The following is a 12,492-nucleotide window of genomic DNA, read 5'->3' on the forward strand; positions in this document are numbered from 1 at the left end:
CGAGATATCACGCGGTGTCCTGCGTGAGCGACGAACGCGACGCGACGCGACGCAACACGACGCGACGTAATGCGACGCGATGCTATACGCGACAAATGTCCTACGTGATTTTGGTCATTACTTCTCAAATCATGGAGAAGTTCAGTACAATTTTGCTTGAAAGTTCATATTTAAAGTACAGACAGCAACATTTATGTTTTTTGTCCCACAACAATCTTGATTCACGCACTGTGGCGATCAACGCTTCTGAATAGTTCGTGATGTCGCATCTGGTCGCCCGCAAAACAAGTACGCGTTACGTCGCGTCTCGCCGCAGACTGTCACATAGGCCGCATGTAGGGAATGCCGTTGAGTTGATCGCGTTCGTCGCGTTCGCAGCGTCGCGTCGCGCCGCGTTCGTCGCTCACGCAGGACACCGCGTCATTGCATTTCTTACGTATCTTAAAAAAAACAACGTCACCACGTTTTAAAAAGCTATCATTCCACTTCTTACGTATTTTAAAAACACATCGTTACCACGTTTTAAAAACACCCAGCGCCATCTATGGCATACCTCAAGAACTAAATAACTTAACTAATACTATAAGTATTAACAATTATACCAATTAGTAATTCGTTGAATTATAGTTATTTCAGGATAAGTAGATGTAAAAAAAACAGTTAAGACGATAAAACAAATTGTACGTCATCCCTCGGGAATTCCTCATTTTCGGGGATTCATTATCGTATCATTTAGCTTCTAAATTTATATGTTCATATTCGTTTGCAATATATAAGTAGATGTAAAAAAAACAGTTTAGACGATTAAACAAATTGTACATCATCCCTCGGGAATTCCTCATTTTCGGGGATTCATTATCGTATCATTTAGCTTCTAAATTTACATGTTTATATTCGTTTGCAATATATTACCTTGTTTTAAACGACACACAGCGCCATCTACAATCCATCCATCAAGCAAACAATATTTTTGTTTTCCCTCGGGAATATCTATTTTTTCGGGATAAAAAGTACCCTATTATTTAATCCGGACTTCTAACTTTACGTCTGCAAAATTTCAAAGCAATCGGTTCAGTAGTTACGGCGTGAAAGCGGAACAAACAAACAAACTCACTTTCCGATTTATAATATTAGTAAGGATAAACAAAAACACAGAAAATTATTGGCTGTTGTCCACACAGTCGTATTAAGGTACTGACTTTAAATTCGAAGGTGTCAAACTAATTAGTGTTTTTTTTCATTAACAACAGTAAATATATAATTATCACACACAGTACACCTGTTTGTTTTCTGATAATTAGCCCATCGTTTTAAACATTTTCCGTCTTACCACAAAAACTTTTAAACGTCAGTTTATGCCTTGTCTAAAAAAATGTCAAATTATGACGTTGACATATGGTTCATTTTGCAGCCAAAATTTTATTAGACAAGTGTAAAACAGGGTTTAAAGTTTTTGTAGTAAGGCCAATAATGTCCAGATTTTTTCAAGGAGTTTTCTGTCAGGTAAACTTGTAAGCTTGTCTCAGAAAAAAGTAGGTACCTACTAGTTTCAATTCTTTGAGTTGAAACCTTTTTGTAATTTTTGTGCCTTAGTTTCAGGTATACAGCTAGACTACCAACATGTTGCATATTAAAATGCGTCTCTATTTATCACTAAGTATTTTGGTGTCTCCCACGATAGCATCAAAAGTAGCTGTCTAAAATCTTTTTTCACATTCACCAACATCTAGGTTGGTACTTGGTACTCTAAGTACCGAGCCAGTTAGAATGTAAGCCAAAAATAATGATGTGCTTACGAGTAACGTGACAAATTGCTGCCAAAGGTCAAATATGACGTATTTATTCCTTCCTACGTATAATGAGGACTGAAAAAACCTTGTAAATTATGAATACAAATTCTGGGGACCAGTAATTACTCGCTTGTTAGATTGTGTGTTTAATTTGGTTTACTTTCTTCATTTATTTTGACCTTTTTAAAGAGTTATTAGGCAGTGGATGATAGTGATTGAACGAGTCGTTAGCCTCAATTTCAGTGAATTGAAATAGAGTTTAGTTTTAATTTTGCTAAAATGTCTTTCCTTTTTCCTCCGTATAGAATTTATTATGATCAATAAAAACCATTCTTTCGTTGTGTAATTAAAAGTAAAACTAGGTATATGTATTACAAATACGGGTCACAAACAAGAAACAAGTCTTTCATTAAACAAAATATGCAGAAAATCATATAACTCTAGAAACCTACCTTATTTAGTTCTCGTCTAGGGACAGCTACACTTCTAAATATCATGTGATGGACCGTTGCACATCAACAGCTACTGATAATGTATGTAATTCCTTCACAACTTGTAAAAATTGTGTGAAAAAGTCTTGTCGAAAGCGTACAAAACACTAAATCACTGTTCATGACATGTGGCAGACCCGAGAACGAGCCATGTTCAGTTTTCAGTTCATTTCTATATCTTGTTCCATTACAATCTTATAGCTCATCTTTCTGCAATGCGAATCGAGTTGGCATCAGGCCCGGAACTTGGATTTACACTGCTTCTCTTATTTTTTTTGCGGTACAATCTCCGATAAAATATGAACGAGGCCGGTTATAAAATTATTTCCTTTACACTTCTACAGCATCTTGTAATTAAGGCTCTTTAATTTCATCGGAAGCTATTGAACACCATTTTTTTTACTGAATACATAAAAGAGAATCAAGCACAAGAGTATTATTTATGTTATAAAAAATACTTGGAGCACAAAATATCGATTACATTTTTTGGTGTTCTATACCTACTCGTTAAAACAGAGTTTAAAATTTTTGATATGAAAAAGATCGTATAACAGCGAAAATATGCGCAAACGTTCAAAAAAATATGGTGCAAATATACAAACTGCTAGTATTTATTTATAAAAATATATTTACGTTATTTATACGTGTGTTGTGTACAGAAGATATGGGTGTATTCAGTGATTTATTTATATAGGCCACGCGTTGTCTAGGAAATCGTTTAAAATGTATGTTTCGATACGAATGTCGAGAAAAGCTGGATGTTGTATAAGCCGCTTTGGACCCTATATTCTGAACGAAGTTATACGGCGCATAAGGCTTACACGCGAAGACCAACACGTCATCTGAAATAACAAAGGCTTCGGCGACAGAATGTTTTGTTTTTAAACAATAACAGCTGAAAGACAAAACTTTAGTTCCATGTTATTGACTGTTGTTCTACTAAGATATTTTTGTTAGCATGTTGGTTTATAGAGAATGGTCCTGGAGTTTTTTTTAATAAATCTTCGGATAAAAACATAATATTTCCATTTTAAATATCATCCTAAATAGCTATCAACAAATTAATGACAAAATGGCTAGCATAGTCCTAATGAATTCCAGGCAGTATTTTCTGTTCATTTTTAGCACCCAACTTTCCATGGTCCAAGTTTGGCAATGTTTTTGGGTTTTATTAGATTCTCATTAGCAGAGGGAGTTTTGGGACACAATTATTTAAAGCCCAACAAATATAAGTGAACACGTATATCGGCTTGGAGTGGGCGTATAAAGGTACATTGTTGCCTTTGAAAATACGAGTATACCCGCACATAACGTATTTATTTTTGTTTCTGCGTAGTAGCATTGTATTTAATAATGTAAAGCTCGAGATTGTGTTGACACTATATAAAACTGTTACACAGTTAACAGGAATTAGTTATTAAAAATAAATTGTTGTGATTCTGTGAAGTTCAAAGTCATGGAAGTAATATCCGATGTAACTTACTTAAGTTATAAATATATATATGTATAAGTAACATATATATATATAAGTTATAAATAACAACACTTCATTGGGTAGGTATAGAGGTATAAGAGTTTGTTTCTTTGTTTGTTTGGACGCGTTAATCTGCGGAATTACTGGACTGATTCGAAAATTAATTTAAGTGTTAGAAACCCTCTTATCAAGGCAGACCATAGGTTATCTGGGTGTGTGAAGTAGTCCCCACGGAACTCGAGTAAAACCGCGGCCGGAAGCTTGTGTTTCATAAAGTTCAATCACTATACCAAAATTACCTACTTCGAATTTCCCAATTCCATTAATATTATCATCTATACATATTCTGATATATTAATCGGCTTTTGCCGTTGACTGTACTTTATTTTAATCTACAATAGGTAATAAGATGCCAATTAGAGTTTGATGGCAGATCGGATTAATTTACTTGTTAGCAATAAACCGATTACTCAGTATTAATTGGTCCCGACTGATGTGGATTGTTATTACGAGTATAAGTTCTTATCTCATTTTATTTAATTGAGGAGTCAATCAATGTTGAATTGTAATCTACGAGATGCTACATTTAAAACGCTCATGATTTCATATGTGTGCCAAACCTTAGCCACGTTAAAATGTACATCGAAATATGTCAAAGTCCCACATGGTAAATAGTTAGTCCCAGTTGTTACACAATACCTAGTGAAATCGTAAAGGGAAGTATGAAGCCCGACAATCCGACAACAGGTTTAACCTTTGGAAGTCGGTATGATCCTCAGTAATAAGACTGTGAAGGTCAGATGTTACCTCACCGTGTAAAATACTGATATTCCAAATGAATACCGATCGCAGTCGAGAAAAACTCGAGCAAACAAAGAGATTTAAATAAAAAAATAACTTTTGAATTTTTATGAAAAAGCTTATCATAAGTAGACGTTTTATAGTGTTGGTAATCTTTACGACTTTAATCTAGGATTTATAGGTGCTAAAATTTTTTGTTTAAAATCTTTAAGTAAATCCCGCATTATCTGTAAGCCTTTTAACGAAATGTTTCAGAATGAAACATCGTTGCCATAAAGTGAATGAAGGTTTTTCATTAGTTTATTTTAATCCGAAGTAAACAGACATTTAAATTTTGAAGATAATAACGTAAGTAGTGTTTTGTATATTATTGAGCAAGTCTTAAAATAGAATTAAAGTCTTTCTCAATATGAACGGGCTTAATTTTGTTAATTAATATTTTAAAATAGATTTAAGTACTATTTTCTTCGTAGTTCTTGGTTTAATCTTGTTTTGTTTTTTTTGCAGCTTAGTTATTTTATTTACTTTTTAACATTTGTGATTTTGTGTGAGTTTTTGAATTAATTTGTAAGGAATGTGTGATTAGAGTAGGTACTCGGAGCAAAATATTTTCAGAAACTACTATTTAAATTATTCTTGTAATGAAATGGTAGATTTCTTCAGTCCCGTTATTATAATATGGTAATATTAGCTTTCAAGTAAGGACGTAAAAACCCATTTTAACTTCTCTGTTCAAAGCAAATGGTCAAAGTTTTTATCAAAATCATAAATAATAAAAGACAGAAGCTATCCTAAAAGTGAAAATGTTTCCTTCAATCTATTCTATGTACTCGTAGATAGCTCATACATCGAGGAGATTTATAACTTTGATACTGTATTATTGGCTGTTATTCTGAGAAATATAATATTTCTCCGAATCCGATCTGATACCACAAGCTTGCCTAATGTAACGCTAAATAGTTACATTTGAAGTTACTTTGGCGAAATTTGTTTTGTACATATATAGTATATACTTACTGAGGCGTTTACTTTGCGAATTGCTATTTCTTGCCAAAAGTCAATACTATGCTTAACCCCTGAAGGTGACGAATCACAACCCATGTCGTCACCCAACTGATTAATACTGTACAATATGCGTCGTTTTATTACCGAAACTGAGCCTTTCTTCGCATCGGAATTTTCATAAGCGAGCGCTATCATTAATAATAATTAGAGTTCGCGGAACAATATAAGCTGAGTGGTTTGCCCTATTTGGAGATTTTAGACCTCTATTCCGTAGTTGGTTCATTTATTTGTCATATCGGTGGAATAGTTCGTGCAGCGGTATTTATAAGTTAGTGCAAGCAGGAAGCATATGCGCTACATATGAGCTGTTTCAGCTGTCTTATTTGAATTGAAGTTGTACGTTGGGGAACAGTTTGCATGATTAAAGGAGTATTTGTTCCGTCTACCTCGTGTGATGTTAATTAAACGTCAGTTTTTGTGCGTTTCGCGTATTCACATTGTTTGTACTACGTTTACTACTCACGTGAGTGTTTTTAAAGTAGATTAAACCTAACAGAAAAATATATATGACACGTGTACTCTACTAAAAGCTTATAATATTTTTTTTGCCATAAGTGTAAAAATAGTTATTCTTCGGTTTCAGAATAAGGCGGTCAGTTTGACCACTCCCTGGTTTGGCTTATACCGAAATTAAAATTACCTACATCGTGTCGAAGAGGCTTTTTGTCGATAGGTTATTGATATTAGTTCGATATGGGAGCGTCGATCGCGGCGTCATCAATAACGGCTAACAAGCATGCGTGTATGACCACGCTTTTAGATATAACAATACATGATGGATATTGAATTTTTGGACAATCCCCCGGTTCAATACGAGCTCGGATTGTGAGCATTTTATGGTAAAATAGTTATGAATAGAGATCTAAGATACCTAGCCTAGCTTTTACGAGATATTTCATTCTTATTGAAGCAATATTGTAGTGCCAAAATATTAGTAAAGCGAACGAAGCCTTATCAATATAAAACGTAATATCAGAAAATATCTTTATCCAATATTGCATGCAGAAAAATATATTTTTGTTAAAATATTGTAGTTCTATAGACAAACACACGAGTATATATGGATATCGAACCAACAAGCCAGCCATATGAATTGAGATTCACTGAGTCTATTTGAATGCAAAATGAAATAGCACGCAAAACTTCTCGTATCAAGCACGTCTCGTGTGAAATCCTACCGTCTAAAAATACCATCCGATTTTCTGCCAGCTTACTGTAAATAAGAAAATTCATTCGAACTGCGTCGTTAAACGTAATCGAGCGTCGTGGAAAGTATTAAAGAAGCAGACGCTATATTGCATAAGTTAAGATGTTACAATGGAAACTTTGAGTAGAGCACCAAGTGTGCGCAATTCCTCTTTGGCAAAATACGTCCCTACTCATCAGAGCGAGTTACGTAACGTTTATACGTCGACGTCCTTATGGCAGCCGTGCCGTTAAAATAATATTATGCAAGTTCAATTGTTTTTGGTACTTACTTCATCAGTAGTAATTGCGCCTTTACGTTTGAGTTTTACTGTCGATGACGGAGATGTATGCATTAAATTCTGTGTAACGTCTTCGTCTGATATTTTGATGAAATCTTATTAGAGAGCATTGAGTAGATACTTCATTAAAATGTAGTTAAGTATTAAAAAATAATGAAATATGTGTAAATGTGGTGTAATATGGAGAAACAATATGAAATAATTATTACGCAGTGTAAATTACGATATATTATTTTCTATCATAAATTACTTAATCAAGATTCTTTCATATTGCAATTTGCCGTGAAGAAAGGCTTATAAAATCCTCGTAATAGTAATTTATAAGTTTATTCAATAAATAAAACTCAGTTCTGTGCACTCTTTACAATGATTTCATAAAGTAATTGAAATACTTGCAATATTGGAAATATTTTAATGGAAATAAAACGAGAAACATTTTTATCAACAAGATAATAAAATTGCCACAGATTTTGTTTGCGTAGGCAGCGCAATATTAAAGTGATTGGAAAAATCATTTGAGGACAAGAATGTCTGAATATCTCTGCTGTATATTGAATAGAGTTTATAAAGGCTTTTATTGATAAAATGTCTGTAAGTATTAAAGAGAAGTCATGACATTTGATGGTCATGATTAGTGTTGTATATTGTTCCTAGAAAATTAACAAAGACATGCGGTTTTCGTTATGGTAATTATTTTCCACAGGACGACGTTACGGCAATAAATAATGGATCGCAGTGTATAAGTTTCCGGGTGAATACTTGTACGGTGTTCTCCCGTTCCGGGCTTTTGTGACGCGCTCATACTGTTCCACACTGTATTTTAGTTGCGCTCCTAAACAAACTCTCTCTTGCCAAGATAAAGGCACTAACTACTTATGTCTAAGCTTTATAAGCCTATTAAAAGTTAAGAACGTTAATTATATTAATTACACAAGATTCACGGAAACCTTAGCCTTCAGTTACCAACTATGTCAAATAGACCTTTTAAAGTAAGCAAGACGGAAGTTTGCGCGTCCTGTTTGATTTTTGTTGAGAAGCTCCCGTAGATCCCTTTGTACCACTTTCTTAAATCTTTGTCCTGTCTCACGTTTGAATTGTGGGCTTATTATAGCTTGCAGCTCTTTCAACCCTCTCTGTTTTTGTTCGTTGAATATTTTAGTCTGTTAATTGGATTATAAGATTTGAATAAGGCTTCTTTGACGGTCTTGTATGGATGTGAAAGCTAATTAAAATTTCTTATCGGCACGAGCATCCTCGGATTATATTAACTTGATTTACCAGTACTTTATGTACTCGTGTAGGTATAGCTGGTTTCCTAGGTAACGTCTCATTACGCCGGGGTGCCGTGTCTAGAGGTAAATATTGGTGTAAGCGCAGCAGCACCTGTCAACTATAATGTTTGAACAATGTACATAGCTCGTGTATGCAAACGCGGCTACTGCAAAACTTGTACGAGTGATTTTCTTGTTATAAACAAAGAAAGAAAGAGCAGTCTGTTTCCGAGGGGATTAAATGTGTAGAGAAAGATATGGGTGTAATGAAAAAGATTTTCGTTCAATACAGAGACAAACATCTTTGTGTTTGTAGCATTGATATTCGGCGGGGCGGGATGGAAGTTGGTGCGTTTGTTTCGCTACATTTGCCCGCGTCGCTCGCTCGCTACATTTCATTAGTGCCTCCTCTCTCTTCGATATTGTTTTGCTTCTATTTATTGCGTGTACGTCTAGATTAATTAATTTGCGTTATTGATTTTTATTGCAGCGAATAAACGGAGAACTATGTGTAGCACTGTTTTATATTCAACGCGAGTGCTGTTTGCACTGATTCGTTTTCATTGATCATTGTTCAAGAAACATTTTTCTCAAGAAGCTCATATTACTTATTTTATAGTACCTATTTCGAATTTCAGTCAGGGTTAATACTTCAAGAAAAATTAACAAAATATTGTAATTATGAGCTAAAATAAAGGCCTTAACAGAAAAGATGATCTTGCGAAATGCATTGAAATGGCCCAAGTTCTGACTCGTAACTGCCAATACATAGTTAGTCATAAATCAAGTGCCAGCTTAGTTAATAGCCATTACAAACTCTTGGCCCATATAAAATCAGAGTCAATAGACTGGCTTATGTAGGCGTCGCTGGTAATCTCAAACTCGCGTACCACGGCAATAAAAACACTCCAGAGCATACAGATCGTTAAATTACTGTAAGCACTTAATCTTACTAATCTATCTCGAATAACTTTATACAAAGTCCATTTCATTTTCGAATACTTTTGGGCCTAATCAAGACAATCGATTTATGTCCGAGTTGACGGGTTTACCGACTTTGAAAAGGCTGAATACTTATTCTATAAGACTAGGTTACCCAGACGAGACATCCTTTCAATATCTATTTAAAAATAGCAAATCCGATACTACTCTCTAAACCCTGTAATAACCAATTAGCAGGCTAAATTATGAAACAGCTAGCCGTTCGAATAAAATCGAAATAAAATATGTTTTATTCATTGATTACAACGGTCGGATTAAACTACAGGCTGCTTATTTTATTTCATCAAATTTTCGAATTTATTAATTAGTGATTAATTGTTTGCTAGCAGTGTATTGGTTTACAATGGATACTAATGGCTTAATGGATAATTACGGAATAACACTGAATTTTTGATGCTGCAATCAACAAAAAATTCTAACTAAGGTACACACATATACCTATCGTCTATAAACATTCACGGCGAATGAGCTTATCTCCAGCAAAGTTCTTTAAACCAATGAAGTAGGTAAGGTAAGAAAACAAGATAAAGAAGTCGATAGGTAAGTAATCTACGTCACTGTCATCGATAAAGGGGTTAGTCTGGGCAAATATCAGCCGCGCACATTCATCTTAAAGGAAAAAGTATCAACCGACGTATTTTTGTCTTAGACATTTGCTTAGTAGCATAACGTAACTTATTGTAATTTGTAGCAATAATATTGTAGCATAAGTTTAACGTCTGTTACGTTTATTGGATTGTCGACTACATGTATAAGCCTCCTTTTTAATACATTTACTTTAGTAGAAAACAATATTGGATCTAGTAAATTGATTGTTGCGTCCGTCTATAGTTAGGTTTAGTGGGTAAAGAGTTTAATATAACAAATTGATTTTGTACCTTCTGTTTTTGACTTGGACAAATTAGATTACAGAGAAAAGAATGTTTATTCCTATGAATTTAACTTGAGTCATAACTGACTCATAGACTGCAAAGGAGAAGGTTGCTGGGTTTGATTCCCAGAGCATAGAAAAAAACATTACCCTCCTTCTTTGGCAGTCGGGTAAATATAATTAGTATTTCAATGTGGGATTTCGCTAGAAGTTCCAATCTTTTGTAGTCGACTAATACTATTAATAGCATCTAATAGGCTTACATTTCATTACAGGAGGCTTATTAGACCTAATCGGTGTGCCAACCCACACGTGAGTGTGCCCAACACTTAATTCTTTGAGGCAAACACGACTTGTGTTACTTTTGATAGATTTGAAATAATACCATCGATTTTGAAGCTGTGACGGATTAATCGTCAATAGCAACGTTGGTACTTAACTTGACTATGTATTGGCAGTACATAGGTAGCGGTGAGTGTCATAAGATCCATCATGCAGCTGCGTAGGTACGCTTTGTTTGATCATGATTAAGTTGTTACGGCTTTTGAATGGATCGTCGCGCGTGTATTAATCAGACCGCTCCCAAATCGTCTATTAATCAAGTTTAAGCATCTGGATGACAACGAACTGTCAGCTTAAGTAGTGTTTAGTTTACGACGTACTGTAAACAATCGTTTGCGGTAACTTGTCTCGGCTCACTGCCTTCATTGTTTAATGTTTACATGATTGTAATCATAAAGTTTGCTGCGCTGTGTTAGGAATTCAGGACGGATTGTAATTAAGGGTGTTGATTAATAAATAATTTTGTCCTGATTAGTTTTGGAAGTACCTGAATAACAATTAATTTGATATAGGTAGATAGTCATTTAAGTGGTTTCAAGGTTGTATGAGTGTCTGTTTAGAACGTTTAGTATTTTCGTGATAAGTATTAAAATGTGAGTTACAAGAATAGTTACAAGCAAAATAGAATTTCAAACCATTTCTTGGAATTCAATGCGTATAAAGGCAAAAGATGATAGCGGCAAAAAGTATTTGGATGTTAAAAACCTATGAGAAAAAGTCTTTAATGGACTCTCCATTTGAAATACAACAAAAAAGCTAAATCGAATTTCTAACCGTGGCTCACGCAAACCTCTAAAACCATTAGACCTGAATATCAGTTGCGGTTCATAAAAAGCGCTTAATATCATCTAAAGTTCAGCTTCAATTGATCGCAAGGCGCAAAAACGCTAAAGCCGTTATCCCGGTAAGCGCATTCGGCATTCCAAATCAACAATGACATTAACCCCCCTAGTGTGGCAATCAGAGAGTAAGTGGGAATTTCCGCGTCGTTTCATACGGCTCCCAGCTAAATGTTAAGAGTTCGTTGCTATGTATCTATGTACATAGACATGCCGGCCGCTGTGGGGACCCACTGACCTTACGCTCGGCGAGCGCCGATTTCAATACTGCAACCATACTTCATTTTAAGGAAAAAACAGCTAACGATGGCCTAAACATCTAACTTATTCAATTACAATTTAACGCCATTTGAACTAAACATTACGCTGAATTTGTACGAAACTTCTGTTACACAGTTATTTATGTGTGTTGCGAGAGTTCAACCCTGAAGTTATAATGTTCACGCACGACGCACAATCATGTTTTATTAAAAACTTTTTAAACGTTATTGGACGAAATAAATTCATGAAAAAAATATTATTTAAAACGTTTCGTGTGTAACATTAGACTGTTGCACTGTTTCTATTAATTAAATTCTTCTTCTTGAATCGGGACGGTAGATTCCGCGGAATTCTAACCAAGTGGCCACCTACACGAATAGGATTAACTTAGTATAAATGGAGGTATTTGTTTTAATATTTTTTGCGATGAAAGTAAATAACTGATTGCACGAATTTTTTTTAGTATATATTGTTTTAGTACGTTATTAAAATCACATTTTTTTATTAGAATAACATTCAGAGGAACTTCATCTTCTTTTATTTAAGATATCTGAAATGTTTCATTAATTAAATGTATAAAATTATTTTATTAAACGCTGTCAATAACGACGTATTGCGTACCTATTGAAAATAACTTGTTATAAGAATCATCAATATTGCGAAGAAACTTTTATATAGGTCACTGAAGAAAATTAAGGAAAAATTTCATTATGTCCATTCACATTTACCTTTTTCTTAGGCGGTCATTATTGGAGTTTTAAAAAGGTTCAGCAATTGAAATGGATTGTTTACTTTTGT

The sequence above is a fragment of the Helicoverpa armigera genome, chromosome 13, assembly GCF_030705265.1.
Source record: "Helicoverpa armigera isolate CAAS_96S chromosome 13, ASM3070526v1, whole genome shotgun sequence".
NCBI classification, from domain to species: domain Eukaryota; kingdom Metazoa; phylum Arthropoda; class Insecta; order Lepidoptera; family Noctuidae; genus Helicoverpa; species Helicoverpa armigera.